Here is a 19,938-nt window from a genome sequence, read left to right as displayed (position 1 = left end):
CATCTAGTTGTAATACATTAGTTACCATAGGTTATTCTAAATTCTGGCATGAATTTAAATTCTGATCCATAGTAATTATGATATTTCAGTTAATTCTGCCATGAATTGATGTATGGTAATTCTCAATTCATCAAGAGCAAAACTTAATTTCCTTTAAGTAGCATTTCTTTCTACTCCTCAGGAAAAATTCTGATTCTACTGAAGTTAAAATACTGATGAAAATTAAATTATCCTGTGAATAAAATCAATATTACATTTCTCTAAGGAGGAATGAGCTGCATATTTAACATTAATCACCAGATAAAGACATAAGAGATAAATAAAGTGTAAGTCAAAAATGAGATCTTTTCCCAGCAATAGGGATTTGATTAAATAGGTCAAGAAGTCATGAAAAATAATTATTGCTTCTCTGTTTGTGATACCACTTTTAAATGCAAATTTGTTGCCTGGTTTCCCTTCCGTTACAAAAAAAAAAAAAAAAAATTAAACAGAAGTAATATTTTAATTCCCTTTTTTTTTTTTTTTTTTGCATTGTGCAGAGGAAAAGCAGGGAACAAGGAGTCTGTTAATAATTTTGAAATAAAATCAATGATCTATGGGTAGCCTTGTACTTCTGTTACAAAAGATAATTCTCATAAACTATCACTGGAATAAAGCAGAAACTGTTTGGGTTAGAAGTCAAAGGAAAAAGTATAACCCTGATATAAATGCTGTCATAAAAATGTGGTACATTTTTGTTACTGTCTGCCTTCATTAAACTCTTTGCTGCAGATATAATTTCCAGAGAATTATAAAATTTCATATTCTTCCCTTTACAAAACAATCTATTAATACATCAAGTTATAAAGTTACTGTAATAAGCTATTTTAATTATTCTCTCTTTCTCTTAGATACAGTCTGGCTTGTGTGTGAATGATGAATTACATGGGCTTCAGACTTGCTCATTAGTATTTAATTTAAGGGAAAGGGCTCAAATTAGTTTCTTTTAAGTGAGGGCATATTTGTGGAACGAAGTTCCAAAGTCTTATGTCCTTCACACTAGGAGATGAAGGAAGGCTCTACCTCAGTGCCTACCTGCATGTATCTATTTATATGTCTAAAATTATACACATTCAGACACCCCAGGCTTTCTGCTTAAATGGAACCAGGGCTCATATCCTGTTGCTTTTCAGTATTCAGTAAAGCAACTTGAAATGCTTTGTGTGAAAATTTTCTGCATAAAAAAAAAAAAAAAATCTGTGAACCACAATGTAAATGATAAAATTTTTCAATAAGAAGTTTGAAATGAAATCCATTGTTTCAAAATGCTAATTCAAAGTAGACACGCTATCTTTAAAAAACAGTTTTGTTCCCAGTGAAATTTTATTCTTATATTAGCAAGGATTTTTTTTTCTCTGTCTTAAATATTTAAAAGCTTCTCTTTTGCTTTCTAAGAAAACTAATTTCAAGATGTCAGCAGTTCCTACAGTGGAAGGATTTCTGTTTCTAGAGAAGATTGAAATATTTCAATGTTTTCTGCACTGAAACCAGAAGAATTCTGGCCCATATTTTACAGGCATCCAAAAAGCCCAGTCACTGTAAGAACAGAACCAAATACACAACCAATGTGATGTACATGTACAGGATAGCATAAGACTCATTACATTTCCAGGGAAGACCTTCCTAAACCTTGAGAAGTACTGTTTGAGTCTCATCTGCAGAAATGTTAGTCCTTTTTTTTTAGCCAGAAATAGGCCTTAAATTTCAGTCTGATTATCCACATTCTAATTCCATTAAAGGGCACTTTTTTCTCTATTTTGGAGTCTTTACGAACAACTGCTAATTGCCCCCACTCTCCAAGAACCCAAATAACTTGATTTTACCCTTCCCTGGGAAAAGCTTCAGGACAGATAATAGTGCAAAGAACAGGCAATTATTGAACTTGATTGTGCTTTGAGTTTAGTTCTCCTTAAATTGTACAAGTTTCACACTCAGTTGAAAATTGGTTCTCTGAAACGATCTTGCTGCGATAAAAAAGACTAGACAGATATTTAGCTGGTGGAATATTAGAAGAATTATGTCAGTTCACCACTGTGAAGTCCCATCACTGTCATGCAAGTCCTTGACAGATTGCCCTCAGCAGTGTTCAACAAGGAAGCAGTCAGAAATCCATGATTGCACAAAAAAAGTTGAGGCAATTTATGTAACAATAGTGAGAAATGCCAAATAATACATGTAAGGGCTATCAGTCATCAATTACTAGAGGCAACAAAAGAGATTGAGTGTCGTTGTTTTCATATACAGAAATCACACCAAAATAGAGGCAGCCGTTTCTATATACTCAGAATATAAAACTTTAAGCTCACTGGCTTTTCATTTGTAGCAACCTTCTTTTAAGTCTAAATGAGGACATGTAATTGTTTGCTTGGATAAAGTCAACATTTACCATTAAGATTACAAGGAGCTACTGCTGTATTTTGGATTAGGCTGTCATGCAAGCGATGTCAAAGCAGGTCTTTTAAAACTAGGATTATCACCTGGATTTATCTGGATTTATCACCCTTGCACAATTAAGATTTAAAAGCCAAATCACAAAAGCCAAGCCAAAGGACTCAAAGACAGCCCCAAAGGCTTCTGAGAACTAATCCTTTGAGTTGCTTTTGCTCAAACGCCTTGTATCACTTTAGGCCTTTCCACATCTGAATGAAGTTAGGAAATTTAAGTCAACTGCATACACAGTGAGGATCTGCACTACACAGAGCACAGCCTGCCTGAATACTGCTCCTTTTGTCCCATTCCTTTGTCTGAGGAGTCAGCTCCCTCAGCTGGCATCAGGAGTTCCAGAGAGCACAACCCATTTCATGCAACTGCACAGTGAAGAGAGGCCAGAAGGCCAGGGGGTTAACATCTGCTATAAATACCACAGGACTTCTTGGTCTGAATTGCAGAATGAGATTGCTTGATGTTTCTACACTGCACTGGGCTGTCTCACCCTGTGCCTTACTGCATAGACACATCTCAGAGCAAAGGGTCAGACACATCAAAGGAATAATGCACTTGGATTTTCTCGCTACAGGAATACGCTGTGGAAGACTGCACATAGCAGAAACAAGTATTCCAAACCACCAGAATCTTACAGCACATAGAGTTCCAATTCTTATTCAGCTCTTCAGTCAGGTCTGAATTGTACACTCAGATTTTATTAAGGTATATATATAGATATCATCTAAAGCAACAGACTGCGAAAAAATGCACCAAAAGATCAATTTTTGATTTGGGTATTGAGGTCATAGCCTGCTCCTATTCCATTAAAGAATGTGTTTTTTTACTGAGTTCAGTGGAGCAAGGAGAAGACTAACAGTTACTGCTAAATGGATGTTCAACTGGCAGCCTTTGCGGCGCTTTGAACAGTTATTGGAGAGTGGCAGATCGCTGAAAGGCTCTGACCTCCTCTGCAAGCAGCTGTCAGCACAGCAAAACTTGAAAGCTTTTTCATATGCCTTTCTCACATATTTGGTAAATGCAATATAGGAAACCAACCCTAATGTTCCCTATGCACGGATTTTTATTTGGGGTTTTCATCTAAACAGAATAGGGGAGATGCTTACTGAAATAGTTGAAGGCTGGTTTAAACTATTTCTACTAATTGCTAATTCTCTATCCATCAAATTTGAAAAAAACACAAACAAACAAACAAATAAAAACACATGAAGAAGTTGCAACAATTAAGATAGAAGTACAAGGAATAGCAGATACAGCAGATAATCTCTGGAAGCGTTCAAGGACAGGATGAACAAGGCTCTGAGCAACATGATACAGCGGGTGGCATCCCTGCCCGTGACTGATGGTTAGAACTAGATTACCTTCAAAGTCCCCTCCAATTCAAGCCTTTCTATGATTCTGCGATTCTATGATAACGATACTCCTGCAGAGAATATCAGAACCAGACAAATCATCCAGAGCAACGTGAAGATAGTGCGTAACATAAGTTAACTTAAGGTCAGACTTCGGTCTCAGATTGATAAATCAGTTTAAATAGTCTCAGCTGCACATGTTTAGCCTCAGAATTATTGTTATACAGAACTAGTGAAAAGCTGAAAAAACTTGTCATTACTAAAGGAGAAGTTAAATTGTACTGAAGACTATTAATGACATATCACATATGCAGTGTCTATATTATTTTAGTTATAAAAGCATCCTCCTCCACATAAGGCATTAACTTTTTGTGATATAATGCTACTTTTTTCCTGTCGGCACGGGGAGTTTTAAAAAAAGAGTACATCTAATGGGTGGAACAGAGTAACGTGTACCAAGAGCATGACAGATGCCAGCTGTGCCACCCACCCATTCTCTGATCTCTCACCACCCTTTTACAGTACTTGAGCTCCACTGTCCAGGAAATGAGATGAGAATTCGTTTTCAAATCAGTTATAGAGACTCATATGTGAAGAGAGACAACATAATGGTAAAATTATATTGCCATGCACAAACAGTGACCATTGTGAAAGAGTCTACCAGTTCCACTGAATGTCCCCATAAGACAGTGAGAGGATAAATCACAAACTGCAACAGCCTTTAAAAATTCAACCATCTTCTATATAACTGCATAAGCCTGTATAAATGCATATGCTAATTTATACACAATAACACAAGAATTTTCCAAGTCCAAAAGATGTAAATTATTTGTGAATGCACAGATTAGAAGTGGGTGCTTTCTGAAGCCAGACTGTTTTATGACATGCTAATGCACCAAATCATTGTAGACATGTCACAAAAGCAATTTCACAAATATTCTAGACAGCTTTTTAATTGTGTGAGGTTTGAATGAACTTTAAATACAGTCTAAGTGTTCTCATTGGATCCAATGATATCGACTACTGTTAAATGTTTCATTCCACAGGCTGAAGGAGCAGAAAGGAAGGTTTGTAGGAAGATAAGTATCTATCAAACTGATCTTTTAATTCTACTAAGAATTCATTTCATCACTCCTGTTATGAAAAGATATCCAGAGCAGTAGCTGGACTTCTTCAAAATTATACAGAGAGAAATAAATTCTGAACAGCCAAGTTAAAATCAGCAAGTGGTTTGGTTGAATATCTAAAAGGTGGTTTCCCAACCCAGCTTTTCCTTCTTTAATAGTGTCAACTAGCTTATTTTCATCACATCCCTATTTTCATCTACTTTTACAGAAATAGGTGTTAGAATTCCACAGACAAAATGGACCACTTTCTGTAATCATCAAAGAGACAAAGACTCTACTTTTAATGTTAAGACTGGGAGATTGCACTGAAAGTATTCCATCATAATTTCTAACAAAAATTTGCTATGAATTACAGTAAGTAAATATTTTGGGAGCTCAGTAGATAGGACTGCAGTTTCATTGCTTCATATTTCCGAACATGACTCCTCACCAATATAATTTTCAGCTCAAATTGACTTGCAGAATCTACCAATACTTTATGTTAGTTTACTTATAAAGATACATTGGTTTTTCCATTTGAGCACATAATAATTGTGCTTGGATTAGAGCAATGTCATGAACTTACTTCAATATTTTCAGAGGGAAGACAGATAACTTTATAAGAATCTCTGAAAAATTAAGACTCTGTTTTAATAAAGAGCTCTGGAGTATGATGTAGCATTTTAATAAGTATTGAATAGGTTAGTATTGTAGCAGCTAAGGGAGAAAATCATTAAGCTGTGAGTCTGTTGATATGCAGAACTCCTTTTGTGCAAGAGTACAAAAACCCAACAGCAACAACTGAAAACAACCCGGAGTAAATATTTCACTGTTTGGTTCTATTACTCTGCTGTAACAGAGCTGTGGTGTAGGTTTGAAATGAAAAACTTGTAAGTCTGATTCACACCCTGCTCTCCGCTGGATTCTCCCAATGCATTTTCCCACCACACTGACTGCAAGTACTCATCACTGTGTGACCATCTTGGGATCTCACATGCAAAATTTGTTGTGACAAAGAGCATCTATCTAATTTACTGTTGTGTAACCAAGAGAAATATGAAGTTAAAACTGCTGCAGAACAGCAGTATGGGGATACAATAATTTAGCCTAACTCTGCTGTCAATATTTTCACCTTTTACAGAATTTAATAACAGGAAAGAGAAAGAATGAAGATAAATACCGATCAAAAAAATCATAGGAGAACATTTTTCTCTAGGAAAGATCAAAGAAGTAACAATATTTGAAGATAATGAAAAAAGTCGCAGATACAAATTAGGAGAAAATACTGACTTTCTTCATGAACAAGACCAAAAAAGCACAGAAAAATTATTTGAGTGACAGTTCAACTGCTATGAGATGCAGCCCTGCAGCTGAAAACAAAGTTTGAATTTTTTATGATTTTTACTTTTTAGTCACAATGAATTAATGGAACAAGTAATGATCTTAAGCTACACAGGAAACCGAATATACTCAGTAAAATTAGAAGCAAGCTTGAAGTGTCCTCTTTGCCTGAGGCAACAGAAATGATGGATGATAGTCTGAGGAATACTCTTTGTGTTCTGGACTACTAAATAAGTAATCTCATTAATCTTCTTGCAGCTTTTGCCTTTTCCTTCTGCTGTAGCTACGTGAAACCTGAGAATTTTGGATGTTTTCTACTTGAACTTTTGGTATTGCATAACACCAGTTGGATGTAATGGGAGTTAAGATAATTGCAAAGGGTTCGTGAAATGTTATTTTGCTACTTCAACAAGCAGTTTTAGTGCATAGTTAAAGTGTAACAACATAGTACTTAATGGAAACAAAACCTAAACTATAGAAAATGCCCTTGAGATGGAACATTTTCAGTTCTGGGTTGTGCTTTATAATAAACTTATGAGGATAGAAAACCAAGAGAAAACATGAGGTATGACAGATAAAAGCAGTAACTGGGCAGGGTAAGTGAGGGAGTTCAGCTCTCACCCACATTCTGGGGAACCAACACTGGGCAGGATAAGGCAATTAATACTTCTAGTGAGCACTTTAATTCTGAAATTTAAAACTTCTAGAGATTAAGAAAGGTCAGTCTCAAAGATCACCGAAGAAAAAGTCTTGGCTGAACCATCAGCCAAAATCTTCATCAGCTAAAATCCACTCCTCAACCTAAAAGTCAGGTACAGTTTTCCTGTACACTATCAAGGTACAAATCTTCAATATAACTTATATTCCAGAGCACACAGCAAATTTGATAGACACAAGTAACTTTACCAAGCTGGTTCAGGCCAAGATGTCAAATGGTTCCTTTTAATTAGGAAGGAGGGAAATACCAACGACACCTTGAAGTACAGTAGAAGCCTCGCTGTGAAGATATATTATTGAGAGCTTTTGGCAGCAGCAGGGATGGGCTGCACAGAAGCCCACAGATTTTTACATTCAAAGTCCCAACTGCCTACCTATACAGTAATCACAGCAGATGGAGAATGTGCTGTGTTAGTTTTTTTTAATAAACATGTCAGACATTTAACATCCTGTTCACAGATGTACTATAATAAAAGGTCTTTGCTGTGATTTGAAGTCGTGCTGCCTCTAAAAAAACATACAGTTTTTAGAGAGAGAATCCAACTGCTTAGCCATGGCTCATTTTTGCACCTTACCTGTGTAACTCTAAAGGAGGAATTTTAACCCCAAATACGCCAGCCAAGCCTTTGGTAGTCAAGTATAAGCAACAATATGATGATAAGAGCTATGAGGTGCTGTGTGATTGAAGGTACTTTGCTTAGAACATCCATTTTTGCACATTTTCTATTCATGGCCTTCAGAGACCTTACAGAATTTTTAGTAGATTCTTTATGTTTCTAATCTTCACAAAGAAAACTGTGTTGGAGTTTGTTGAGCTTCAACATTTACACACACGCTGTGAACAGCACTCTCACTGTGAGAAAACAAGAGCAGAGGGAAATGTTCTCAACAAATTAAGTCTGAGGCAAACATCTGAGTCAAACTGTGAGGGTGGAGAAGCACAGGAACAGGTTGCCCAGAGAACCTGTGGCTGCCTCATCTCTGAAAGCGTTCAAGGCCAGGTTGGATGGGGCTCTGAGCAACCTGGTCTAGTGGGAGGTGTCCCTGCCCACGGAAGAGGAGTTGGAACAAGGTGATCTTTAAGGTCCCTTCCAATCCAGGTCATTCTATGATTCCATGATTTATTCTGGAGTTAAGTGGAAGGTCAGATTAAATTCTACAAGCATTTTTATCTCAAAATTCAACATGTCTTCCTACTCTTTGTAAACTCAGAACAGATTTTCACACATGCAGTGAGGATATGAGTTATGGGCTTGGCCACCGAAAGAGTACAGTCTCTCACAAATGTTAAGTGGTTGGTCCTTCAGGCACCAGGGGTCCCTGATAAACACATGTAAATTTTTAAAACATCTATTTAGGGCTTCTCCTTCCGTTTTGGCAGTGCTGACTGTGAAAAGACAAACTCTGCAAAGCCAGCTGTTCCCAGCATATTTTATCAAAAGCACAGGTTTCCTTAGCAACATGCCCCAAAAACATCCAGGAGTCATTCCCTACGTGTGTCCTTGGTAGAGCATCTTGCTAAGGTGGAATTACACAGGCCATCAAACACCCACGGCCCTTCTATTTAGCAGGACCTTGTGGGTTGGAGTTTTTGAGGTTGTTTTCTAAATACAAAATAATTGGGTTATTAGCTAAATGTGCAATACCTACTCGATAGAAATTCAGCACGATATTTCAGATTTCTGATGTGTTTCTGGTGAAAAAGTGATTGCAGAGTGCAAGTTATGGCCACAGGTCCCAGAAATCTCACTGCATTAAGCACTATTCAGAAAGTCAAAGTAATTGAGACCATCTGTGTAATGAGGAAATAGAACCAGGATAAAAAAATACCCGAGTTCAAAGAAAGGCAGGGCCACAGCAGACTCTTTAAAATCAGTGACTCATTTTATTTAACAGGCACTTTTGTCTCAGTGCTGTCTGTGATAAACAGATATTCTTGCCTTTTCTGATGGCTGATACATGCCCAGGTTCGGGGTGAAATGTGCAATATGTATGTATGCACATAATTAAGTAGAATTTAATACTTCTGCTGCTCATACTCTCAGGCAAGTCAGCAGTAACACATAATTTCAAAACTAAGTATGACAGGTTGAGGAATAGATACTTATTTGTCCAAATGGTAAAAATACCTCTTCAGAAAATTGTTTGAGTCATGACTGAATGTCAGAACACAACAACAACAAAAAAAAAAAAAACCTGGATACCAATCCACTTGCACACTTCCTTTTTTCTTCAACAGAGTTGTTGTGGAAAGATGATGACCAGTCTTACTTTAAGGACTTGCAGCTTCTCTTCAAGTGCAGATAATTTCCCTGCACTTACATTCGAGCTTGCTCCATTAAACCAGCTGGCAAGGTCTTACTTTAAATTACTACAGCATTTGGGAGGACAGTACAGCATTTGCCTATGAAAAAAATATTGCATTGTTCAGAAAAGAGAATGATTTTCCCATTCCCTCCTATTTTGCAAGTCTTTTGGGTCCTGATGCTTTACATTGTAAGGGGAGCTGCTGGTGGTCTCCTATTACAGATGAGCATCTGTGGGTAAAAAAACCTACATCCACCAGCACTGAAAACACAGGCAGTGGAAGGTCCAGAGCATGTGACCAGAGATCACAAATAAGAACAGAAGGAGGGCCACTCACAAATCTCCCCTTATGAACTTCAGTCCTGAGGTTATTCTTATTTCTTATTACTGATTATGGCAGTACCTAGTGAGAAAAGAAAGGGAAGGCAGGGAAGAAGTCTTTCTAGAAAACATGTATCTTTTTTTTTTTTTTTAAGGTTTATCTGCTGAGTAGATTCATAGTAGGGAACCTCAACTTCCACTAGAAGAAAAGTATTTTTACAGTCTGCAAAGGACAGGGAAAGCTGGAAAATGACCTCACTGTAACTGAAAAATGCAGAAGTCAGAAGATAAATTAAAATAGCAGAGATTTAAGCACACATATAACGATTTTGAAAGCCAATTGCATAATTTTATCATATGGAGAGCTGATAACAGAGAGGAAAAAAGGTCTCGTACCATTTGAAGGAAGCATTGCTTGGCCGTGAAAGAGTTCTGCAAATATAAATGTCTTATCTGTTCCTCTTCTGATAGTAATATCTCCCTGTGTTTAGAAAACCCAGACAGCATCAGCAGCTCATTTCCAGAGCTTCTACAACACTCTGTTTATATAGGGGTTAATTTACACACTGGCCAAGAGTTCTGCACAGATTTTTCTCCTATTTGACAACACTTATTCCTGAGTTAACAAGCAAATCTGTTAGAAAGACAATATGCTGCTTTTTCTTTATATGATTTGTGCCACTGCAACAGGGTGTAGTTACAGAAAAAAAAGTAATATTTTGGAGGGAAAATGGAGTGGAAACATCATTAAATTTATATTTATATTAGTGTGGCTAAATCTCTTTATAAAAGTAGAGACCTGTTACAATCTGCTTTTTTGTTCATTTGTTTCAGGTGAGTTCAATATCACCCCGATTCACTTGCCATGTGAATTAAGTAGCAACATATAACTGGTGAAATTATTTTATCCAATTCCACAAGCATTTAAACAAAAGTGAAAGGAGAGATGCTAGGAAGCCTTGAAAGAGCTAAAGGTTCACTATTAAAAGTAAGAGCTGAAGTAAAATGTGTGGTGATTAAAATGACAACTCTCCGTTCACCTTCAGTCTTCAAACCTCTGTCAATACCACATTATAACTAACTATTGGTTTAGTTTCAAGCCAAGGACCAGTATAAGTTGTACTTCATTGGTATTGTGATGTGCTGGGTATTTCTCACATAGAAATCAAATTTATTTGTTTCAAGAAACCATCTATTGATCGTTTCTACTTTCATATTCCCTCTCAACAAGGCCTTCTCTTACACTCTCTAGAAAATGCAATAGTGTCACACCAAATGAGTTAATTTCACACCCACTAGATAGAATGGTCTTAATTCTACTCTCATTACCAGTAAGCCAAAGCTATTCTATTGCACAGCTGGAGCTCAGGCTTCATCCTGTAATAATTTCTGTCCCTGCAAAAAGAATGATAAAGTATTCCAGAGATCACTGGACATACTTCAGGTTAGATTAAGAGATAATGTGCAAATCATCAGAAGCTTTGTCTCTGCTTTTGCCACTGAAGGACGGCCACTGGTGCTAATTGTCATTGCCACTGTAGGACAGCCACTGCTGACCTTTTGTCATTGCCAATGGAGGACAGTCACTTGTGCTGTATTGTCATTGCAAGCTGCACATCCAAAATGATCCCATTTGACTGGATCAGATTTTCAACTGAATGTAGGACAAGAAAAAGTCCTTGAAAAAAGTTGCACATTTCTTAGTTTTTAAGCCATTCTGCTGGATCTCAGAGAGCTCCCCTCATTTGCCTGGCTTGCTTTCCATGCAGCTTCATCATACATGGTGCCTGACAGCTAAAATTTGAATAAATCTCAAGTAAACCCCAAATGTCTTATGGTAGAAAAAGCTACTCCTCAAACCACAGTTTTTCAGACTTTTACACAGCTGGTAATTCAGTAAACTGGTTATCTGGTGCTTCATCTCCAAGGTACCAAGAGTCAAGGCCTCAAGGTGCCAAGTTTCCACCTCATTCTCTAGGCTTTTGTGCAAACACCAGCCTTAACGTGCAGGGCTGGAAGCGTGGCAGAGGAGATGGATAAAAGAGGACAGTTCTGGGGGGAAACAGCAGCAGTCACTCCTTCTGCAGCAAATTAGAGGCAATGTATTGGCAAACGAGATTTAACAGGCTTGATTCTTCTTCATCAAATACAAAGTGAACTAAGTAAGTGCGGAATTATGGCAAGGCAAGAGTAAAGTTGCCAAAATGAATAGAATGAAAAGGAAAAGAATGAAAGACTCAAGCAAAGAATGGGAAATAATGAGAGCAAGGAAAAACAGCCATGAAGAATGAGGTGCAGAAGGCAGACAAGAAGGGGTAATAAGTCAGTCACAGTGTGGGAAGGAGAAGATGGGAGAAGTGACAGAAAGGGAAAGAAGAGGTCCAGTCACTGATCCCAAACCAATTTCTTCAAAGCTGAAAAAGAGCATTTCATTTTTTGTATATATACACCTGCCCTTCAGAAAACAAAACAAGTGGGGTATCTAGCCAAGGACAAAGATACAGAACATGGAAGGAAAGCAAAGTGACATGAGGCCTGAAAGTAAAAATGGAAAAGAAAATTAGAATAACTTTTAAATTTTAAAATGCCAGTGAGTCACTAGTGATTAGAAGGTGAAAATTGAGACAAGAACAAAAAATATTTGTTCAAATTAAAGAAAGACAGAGTCATCAATTTGCTGTTGCTGTTATTGGCTCAGGCAATCCTTGAAGCACAATAGTCACAAGCAAGAAGGCTATATCCTGAATAAAGATTGCTCTGAATTTATCCTAATGGTATGTACTCTCTATACATAGGACAGTGCTCAGTAAAATATACAGCAATATATTCTGTATAATGTATCAGCAACCAACACGAAGTCCACTGAGAGCCTGTGCTTTTTGAGTAACTAGAAATCCTCCACTAAAACACTCAGATATGAAAGTCTAGATTTTGTGACTTTTTTGCCTCCAGTAATTTTTTCAGACATTGAGATGGTTTTTTGTGTAGGCTACTTATCTCCTCTCCAGAACTTATAGTTTTAAAAATCACAGAAAACTTCTTTACACTCTTTACTTATACATTCCCATTGTAATGCCATTTATTTCTATTCCCAATTTTAACAAAATGGCATAACAACACATTAAAAGTTTGTAGGAGTTTAACTTGGGAATGCAATCCTATAAGCCATATATCAAACACACAATAGATAGACTTTGTGGATGAGACTAATTAGTTCCTAATCAGAATCTCCAACTCTTTCTTTAACTTTTTTGCTCCCACAGTATAGCAAGACTTCCTTCCCCTAATGTTCCTGCATACTAAAGGTCAGCATTAACATTATGGAATTTCAAGCACTCTGGATGTAAGTTTGAAATACGTAGGTGGAAGTTCAGTTACTTGCACTGCGTTGTGCATCTTTATTACAAATTCTGCTCTATCTCCTCATTTGTAATTCCCACAGAAACTTCATCTGCTTCTATCAAAGCTGCTGGCTGCCTAAGGTTTTCACTGCTGTTCTTTATTCTTTTTTTTTTCTTTTCCAATGCTTATTAAGTTATCAGCACCCAAACGCACTCAGGCAAAACACAGGGGGGTCATCACAGTACAACCTCTTAGGAAATCAAAATGGGACCAGGATAAGATAGAACTAAGAGCTAAAAAGTATAAATACAGGCTGAGTGGAGAATGGCAGAGAGGAAGTTGGGGACGTTGACTGACAAGAAGCATCAACATGACCCAGCAATTTGCTTTCACAGCCAGAAAGCTGAACAAGTCCTGAGCTGCACCAAAAAAAAGTGACCAGCAGCTTGAGGAAGGTGATTCTCCCTCTCTATTCTGCTCTTTTAAGAGCACACCTGGAGTCCAGTTCTGGGATCCCCAACATAAGAAGGACATGGACCTGTTGGAGCAGGTCCAGAAGAGGCCACAAAGATGCTCAGAGAGCTGGAGCCCCTCTGCTCTGGAGACAGGCTGGGAGAGCTGGGGGTCATGCACCCAGAGAAGAGAAGGCTCTGAGGAGACCTTATGGCTCATTCCATTACCTAAAGGGGCTACAAAAGAGGTGCAGAGGGACTTTTTACAAGAGTGTAGAGAGATGGAACAAGGGGTATTGACTTTAACTGAGAGAGGGCAGGTTTAGATTGGATATGAAGAAGAAGTTCTTCACTGTGAGGGTGGTGAGGCACTGGAACAGTTTACCTAGAGAAGCTGTGGGTACTCCAGCCCTGAAAGTGTTCAAGGACAGGTTGAAAAGAGCTTGGAGCAACCCGGTCTAGTGGAAAGTATCCCTGCACCTAGCAGGGTGTTGGAACCATATGGTCTTTAAGGTCCCTTCCAATCCAAACTATTCTATGATTCCATCATAAAATAATGAATAACTCTTATGAGGACACACTACACTGAGTTATTTCTCTTTGTGCATTTTACAGAAGCAAAGAAACCCCTACAGACTAGTAACCATAAATTTTGAAAGATACTGAATTTTAAATAAAATTCATTTCGGGCAGGAACAATTTGTACCCATTAGGCAGATCAGCCAGTTTCTGCTGAAAGCATTACTTTCAGAAGAGATATGGGGAGCTCTGGGTGACTTTCAATTTGTAGAAAATATTTGCATTTCCAACGTTTTTCTTTTTGAGTCAGAATGAGTAATTTTCTGAGGCAAAGACTTTCTTTCTCAATCCCAGGACAAGAAATAATCATAAGTCACTGTAAAATGTACAGATGTAGACCACAATTATAATCAGCAAGCGGGGATCCAGACAGACTTATTTTTACTCACACAGTTATGGTACAGCACAAATTGTCATTGAAGCACTAAGTTTTGTCAACTAGCACCAGGCCACCTCTTTCTGAGTTAGTTTCTGTGCAAGTTCTAGATGTGGCAGGCACAAATTATGCAAAAGAGATTGCTATGACAAGAAAAGGATTTGATTACTAATGTTTGAATAAGGATCCCCTGAGCTGTCTCTTTTGTGTAGGAATGGTGTTAAATATTTGGCAACAGGATGACATGTCCTGCATAATTTATGCCATTCCTTTTACTGGGCACACAACACACATATGCCTGCAATTCCTTAGTTCCCATGCACACTTTAAATCAGCATTAAAAATACATGTAAGATGAGCTACTGCAGTGTCCATCAATCCCCCCTACCCTTAATACTTTGTTTATCGTTTTATTATTGACTTGTCTTTTACTTGCAGGTAACATATCAGCACTTTTGTGAATTTGTGAAGCAGGAGGCCTCAAAAGCTCAGTATTTGATCTCTTCTTCTGTCTGACTGTCTTCAATGCTGTCACATCAGTGGGAAGCCCAGTTCATGACTCCAAAGACAGCTTCCATCCCTCCCTGCCTGGCTGCAGCTTATCAGCTTTGTCTGGTCTGAGTTTATTTTATTTATTGAGAGTCAGTAGGGAGCAAGAGGATGATAGGATGTAAAAGGAGATGCAGTGAACAGGAAAGCTGAGTATCTATTTAACGAAGACATACAACGCCTCTGTGCAGCAAACAGACAGGCTCTCCTTGCCTCAAATAGGAACAGGCAGTTAAAACAGAGAGAAACTTCGGCTGATTAAGTCACTTTAGGCCTTTTATGGAAGAGTGATGAATATTACTTTCGACACGTGCTGGAGGGGGTTAGATACAACTCAGTGTGTGGAATGCCTGCTTCCAAAATGTAAGCAAGACTTACTGCTACTGCTATCTGCTCTCCACAGCTTTGATGATTTGCTTTGACTCTGGTACTACTCGGAAACATGATTAGATAGACACGACCTAGTGATTTCAAATTATAATCAGGAAAGTTTATAATTATGTTTTGTTCATGTCAGCCTTCACACGTTTTTCAAAAAAAGTTTAGATACATCTGATCATCCTAGTGATCTATTTTTTATTTCAAAACTGAAAAGTTCAGTAGTCCCTGAAAAAAAATAGAACAACATTCCCACGAAAGAGGAGAATAAATGAAGAACGCGTGTGTGGCTAATGTAAATTCCTGTCAAGCATAAAAGACAAGACAAGTAAAAGCGTGAGGTATGGAAAAGCAAACACTAAGGTTTAACATCACTGGAGACATATCAATGGAAGCTGATGGTTTTTATCAGTCACTGTCTCTAGGACAGAGGTGCTACAACAGAGTCCTTTCCCACTGCAAATTTGGTATTACCAAAGCTGTTTACAGGGATGCCTTACAAACACTAAGTGCATATAAAACATGCAATAATATCTGTTTTAAAATTAAATAATCAATTTGCAAAGACTTCTGTCCAAAACACTTCATACTAATGGAGCACAGCCCTGTAAGATGGCAGCACTTGTCAGAGCACGTCTCACACAGCTCATAATTCATCTCTGCATCCCTCAGAAGAAAGGAGAGCCAGAAAATACAAATGATTCTGCAAGAATCAGATACCACAGTCAAAGATAAGTAGGTCTATCTTCTAATCATAATTGCTAGGAATATTGCCACTACTGGAGTTACAAATTCAGTGAGAGAATGAGTGACAAATGTCATGGGAGGATGTGAAAATGGAAGGCTGGTTACTACTGTAAAGACCAAAATTAGTATTTGGGACAGCGCACTTGGGTGCTGGAAAGGCTTTTAGTTCAAGCCTATTAAAGCAGCGATACTCTAACAGGCCAGGACCCAAAGAATTCTAGAGAATTATAGCAGTGTCACAGAAACAAAACATGAAAGATAGCTAATCTCCTAACTGAGTTTGAGGATATCCCTTCTCTATATTTTATCATCATCTTCAAAAAAATTTAGCTTAAGGTAGTTGAACTGGAAAATTAGGTTCATATGCCCAGGACAGGATGCTGAAATAAGAATCCCTAAAAGGTGTCAGGACATGTACTAGTAGATTTTATTCTGCAAAGAGCTTCTGACAGGCTTGTTAAGGTAACAGCAGAAAGAGATTATAAGGTTTCATTTATCCTTCCCCAGGAGCTGCTGTTGTGCAAAGCTCACATGCACAAGAGCAGCACACTAGGGTTAATAAACTGGAAAATAATGCTAAATCTTGTATGCAGTAATGGTAATTTCTAATAATTAATAATGCTAATAAAAATAGTTAATTACTTCCAGATATTAAAGAGTAAATCATAATGAAATATTTGAATCTGCACTTCTCAAAATTACCTGTATGGTCTCAACCTCCACAGTGTGAGAGCAAGCATCTGCGTGCATGTCTGTGTGTGCATGCTTCTAGGACAGGACAAATTGTCTGCAGATAGTGAGCCAGTGTGATTTTAGGAGCTGTGGAGAATCTGAGACACCTGCGCATATCCAGCAACTGTGATATCTGCAAGCAGACCTCTGCCCTTCTGGATCATCAGCAGATCTTATGGGACACAGCGCAGCATAAAACAAAGGCACTGGAGGATTATGTTTGAGTGACTAAATCACATGGGACTGTCGCTATATTAAGCACCAAGAAAAGTACTAGGGCAGTAAAAGTTCAAAGTATTACCAAGGAGAAAATTGTAACCCCACACCTACACAAATCAACCATCTGTTGTCCTGCTTTGGCTGAAACACATCTGTGCACCACCAAAATGATGTGCAAACAAAATGCTGTGTTCCAGGCAAGTGATGAACACAAAGTGCACAACAGTTTGCATTAGCTGAGGCATAGCAGAATTGGTTTTCTTAGGATATACCTATATTGATTCAGTTTGTAAACCACAGATCCATTTGCTATTCTAAATCCATTCTGCTAATCATATCAGGCATTGGACTCACTGATAACCACTTCTGATGAATATAACTAATACAATGAAAGAAGGAATAATGCACAGCTATCATTATACTTCTATGGTGTATTGTTATTTCTCACTGAGCCACGGAAAAAATAACATATTGTAGTTCTGGATTACTGTATAGAGCCTTAAAAAATAGCAATTCACATAAGCACTTAACAACATCCTATATCTAGGCTCTAAAGATTTAGCCAAAGTTAAAGTGCTTATTATTTTTATTTTCTTGCCCTTTTTTTTGGATTTATTTGTATGTACTGAGTGTGTCTGGATGTTTCACGGGGCTACAAACATTTTACAATACTTTTATGCAGCACATACCTTATGGTCCCAAAGACTAAAGAGCAATTCTTTGAAATAAACGTCCAGTTCCTGCTGTGGATCAGAGTTTCAGGGCTCAGCATGGCCAAAGGCAGAACAGAGACTCCTCAGAGAAGCCTAAGTGAATATTATTTGGAAAGAGGCATTTTTAAGCATCCTGTCCATTCAGAAAATTGAGTTGGAACCTCAGCAAATGTGGATCTATTTTGTAATAGTCACTACAAGGAGATCTGCATATCTGGTGTAAAATGTCTGAAACAGCCCATATTTAATATTAAGATGACTAATCAGAATGTTTTCCCCCAAGGTTTTCTGAGGAATTTCTTTTTTTTCAAATGATCCTTTCTACTATAAGTTGCAAATAGATGTGTGAGAAACAGTTCTTACCTTTGCAGCAAAATCATCCTTATCGTGTAACCCTTTTGTCTTTTCTTTCCTTTTGAAAATATTTACCCACTATTTACCCAGCGTCAGTACTTTGCAAATAATCATTTACAGCTTGGAAAAAGAAAACTCTTAATTGCGACTGAATACGTAGAAAAACAAGGTCAAAGTCACAAAACCAGGAAAGTAAAACGTCTTGTATAAATTATTCTTTATGTATCACTTCTACAAAGGATTCCATTCCCATCTGAACATCAAAGGTATTCAGTTCCCAGAGGTTTTGATGATATTAGTTAGATGATTGCCTATAAAGCTGCGTGGTTGGAAGAATTTGAACAGAACCCTCAGTGAGGGGAGGTGGATGAAGAGTATTTGCTTCTTCCTTGAGACTTGTTGGTCTTCTGCTCTTAATTTCATACTGCCTTTATGGTTTCTGCTCAGAGGTTTGATTGCTGCTACACCTCAGATAAAGAGTCTGTCTCCAACACTTCCAGGGTGTTGCAATATGTAGGACAAGACAAGTAGTAAATGATGACTCACACATCCAAAAGTCCTCATGTCTCGAGAAAAACATGATATTTTGAAGAGGTGAAAACCTCTCCAAGGGTGAAGAGAGTCAGAAGAGGACTGAATTCCAAAGATGTGGAAATTTTAGCTTTGCTGCAGGGGCAGCAAAAAAATCTGTAAAATAAAAGTACTGGGCAAATTCTACTTTTTTTTGACCTCAGGGGAAAAAAAAATATCAGATCCTGATATAAACTGGAAGGGAGGAAAATCTCCATTATTTAGCTAGAGAGAGCACTACTAAACCCATACATAAGACTATTGTGAAACTACAGAGAAAAAAAAATCCTAATGGTATTTCTCTTAACATATTAAGAGCTAAACACTCTTCTGCAGAACTAAGCTGACAGACTGAAAATTAAATTTTAACACTACCCGTCCTTCAAGTGCAAACTTCTCATTACTAATTTTTCTCTAACCTGAAATATGTCCATCATACTTTTTGGTAGTATGATAATTGCTGAAGATGGGTGAAAAATGTAAGACCTTTTCCCACACAGTAAGGTATAAACTAGATTCTACATCCTGTTTTTAAGACCCAAAATGTGCCAGCTCTGTAGCTGCAGAGAGGATGCTGATAAAAGCAATAAGTTTTCAGGAACTGCACCAAGTAAGTTGTTTTGTCCAGACTTGTCTATTGCAGGTCATAAGCTCAGTTCTACAAAAATCAAGTCATTACTACAACTCCAGGAGTCAGGAGTACTGTGGCAAACTGCTAATTAGTTTTGCCTCTGAAACTTTCAGTAATAAATAGATCAGGGAGTAACACGTGCACTGAAAAGCAAGTGCATCCCTGTGAAGCTTTGGCCTAAGAAGTTTCTTGATTTATTAATATGAACTGGTTTTTTTGGAAGGAGAGGCAAGTTAGCTCATGTGTGCATGCCCGTTTTTTAGACAAAATATCGGCTATTTTAAACAACTTCTTCCACTCTCTCAAAAGAAAAAGCTTTTGCATTTGAGGGCCTATCTGAACTGTATCAAAAGGTGATATTCATGATTATAAGGGCCATTCCTCTTGGAAAAACATTACCACTCCAAGCCTCAAAGGAAGGTAACAAGAGGGAAAAAAGTAAGAAATTTGTGGAGAGAAGAAGATGGAAAATGAAAATGAAATCAATCACAAGAGGCATCGGGAGTAGCTTTCTGTTCAACAAAGCCTATTCAATTATTGGGTCTTTTTAGAATCAAACTGAAAAAGTTAAAGTACCATCTATTTTTTGCCTACTACAAATGAGACTCTGGGTTTTATTTCCATCACGATAGCACCCTTAAGATTCAGTGAATACAACATCTCATTGCTTA

General features: G+C 37.7%; 1 long non-coding RNA gene across 1 annotated transcript in view; it reads right to left on the bottom strand.

The window, feature by feature from the left end:
• LOC114063998 overlaps positions 1–17,746 on the bottom strand; it is a 20,290-nt gene extending 2,544 nt beyond the window's left edge. The window contains exon 1 of the long non-coding RNA XR_003572664.1: positions 17,689–17,746. This is a non-coding gene — a long non-coding RNA (uncharacterized LOC114063998). The remainder of the gene's footprint in view (positions 1–17,688) is intronic.
• Between the last annotated feature and the right edge of the window lie 2,192 nt (positions 17,747–19,938).

The sequence above is a fragment of the Empidonax traillii genome, unplaced genomic scaffold (assembly GCF_003031625.1).
Source record: "Empidonax traillii isolate 1590-97213 ecotype Southwest subspecies unplaced genomic scaffold, ASM303162v1 scaffold506:size517526, whole genome shotgun sequence".
In the NCBI taxonomy this organism is placed as follows: domain Eukaryota; kingdom Metazoa; phylum Chordata; class Aves; order Passeriformes; family Tyrannidae; genus Empidonax; species Empidonax traillii.
The sequence above is the reverse complement of the archived record's forward strand: the minus strand, read 5'-3'. Positions and strand labels throughout refer to the sequence as shown.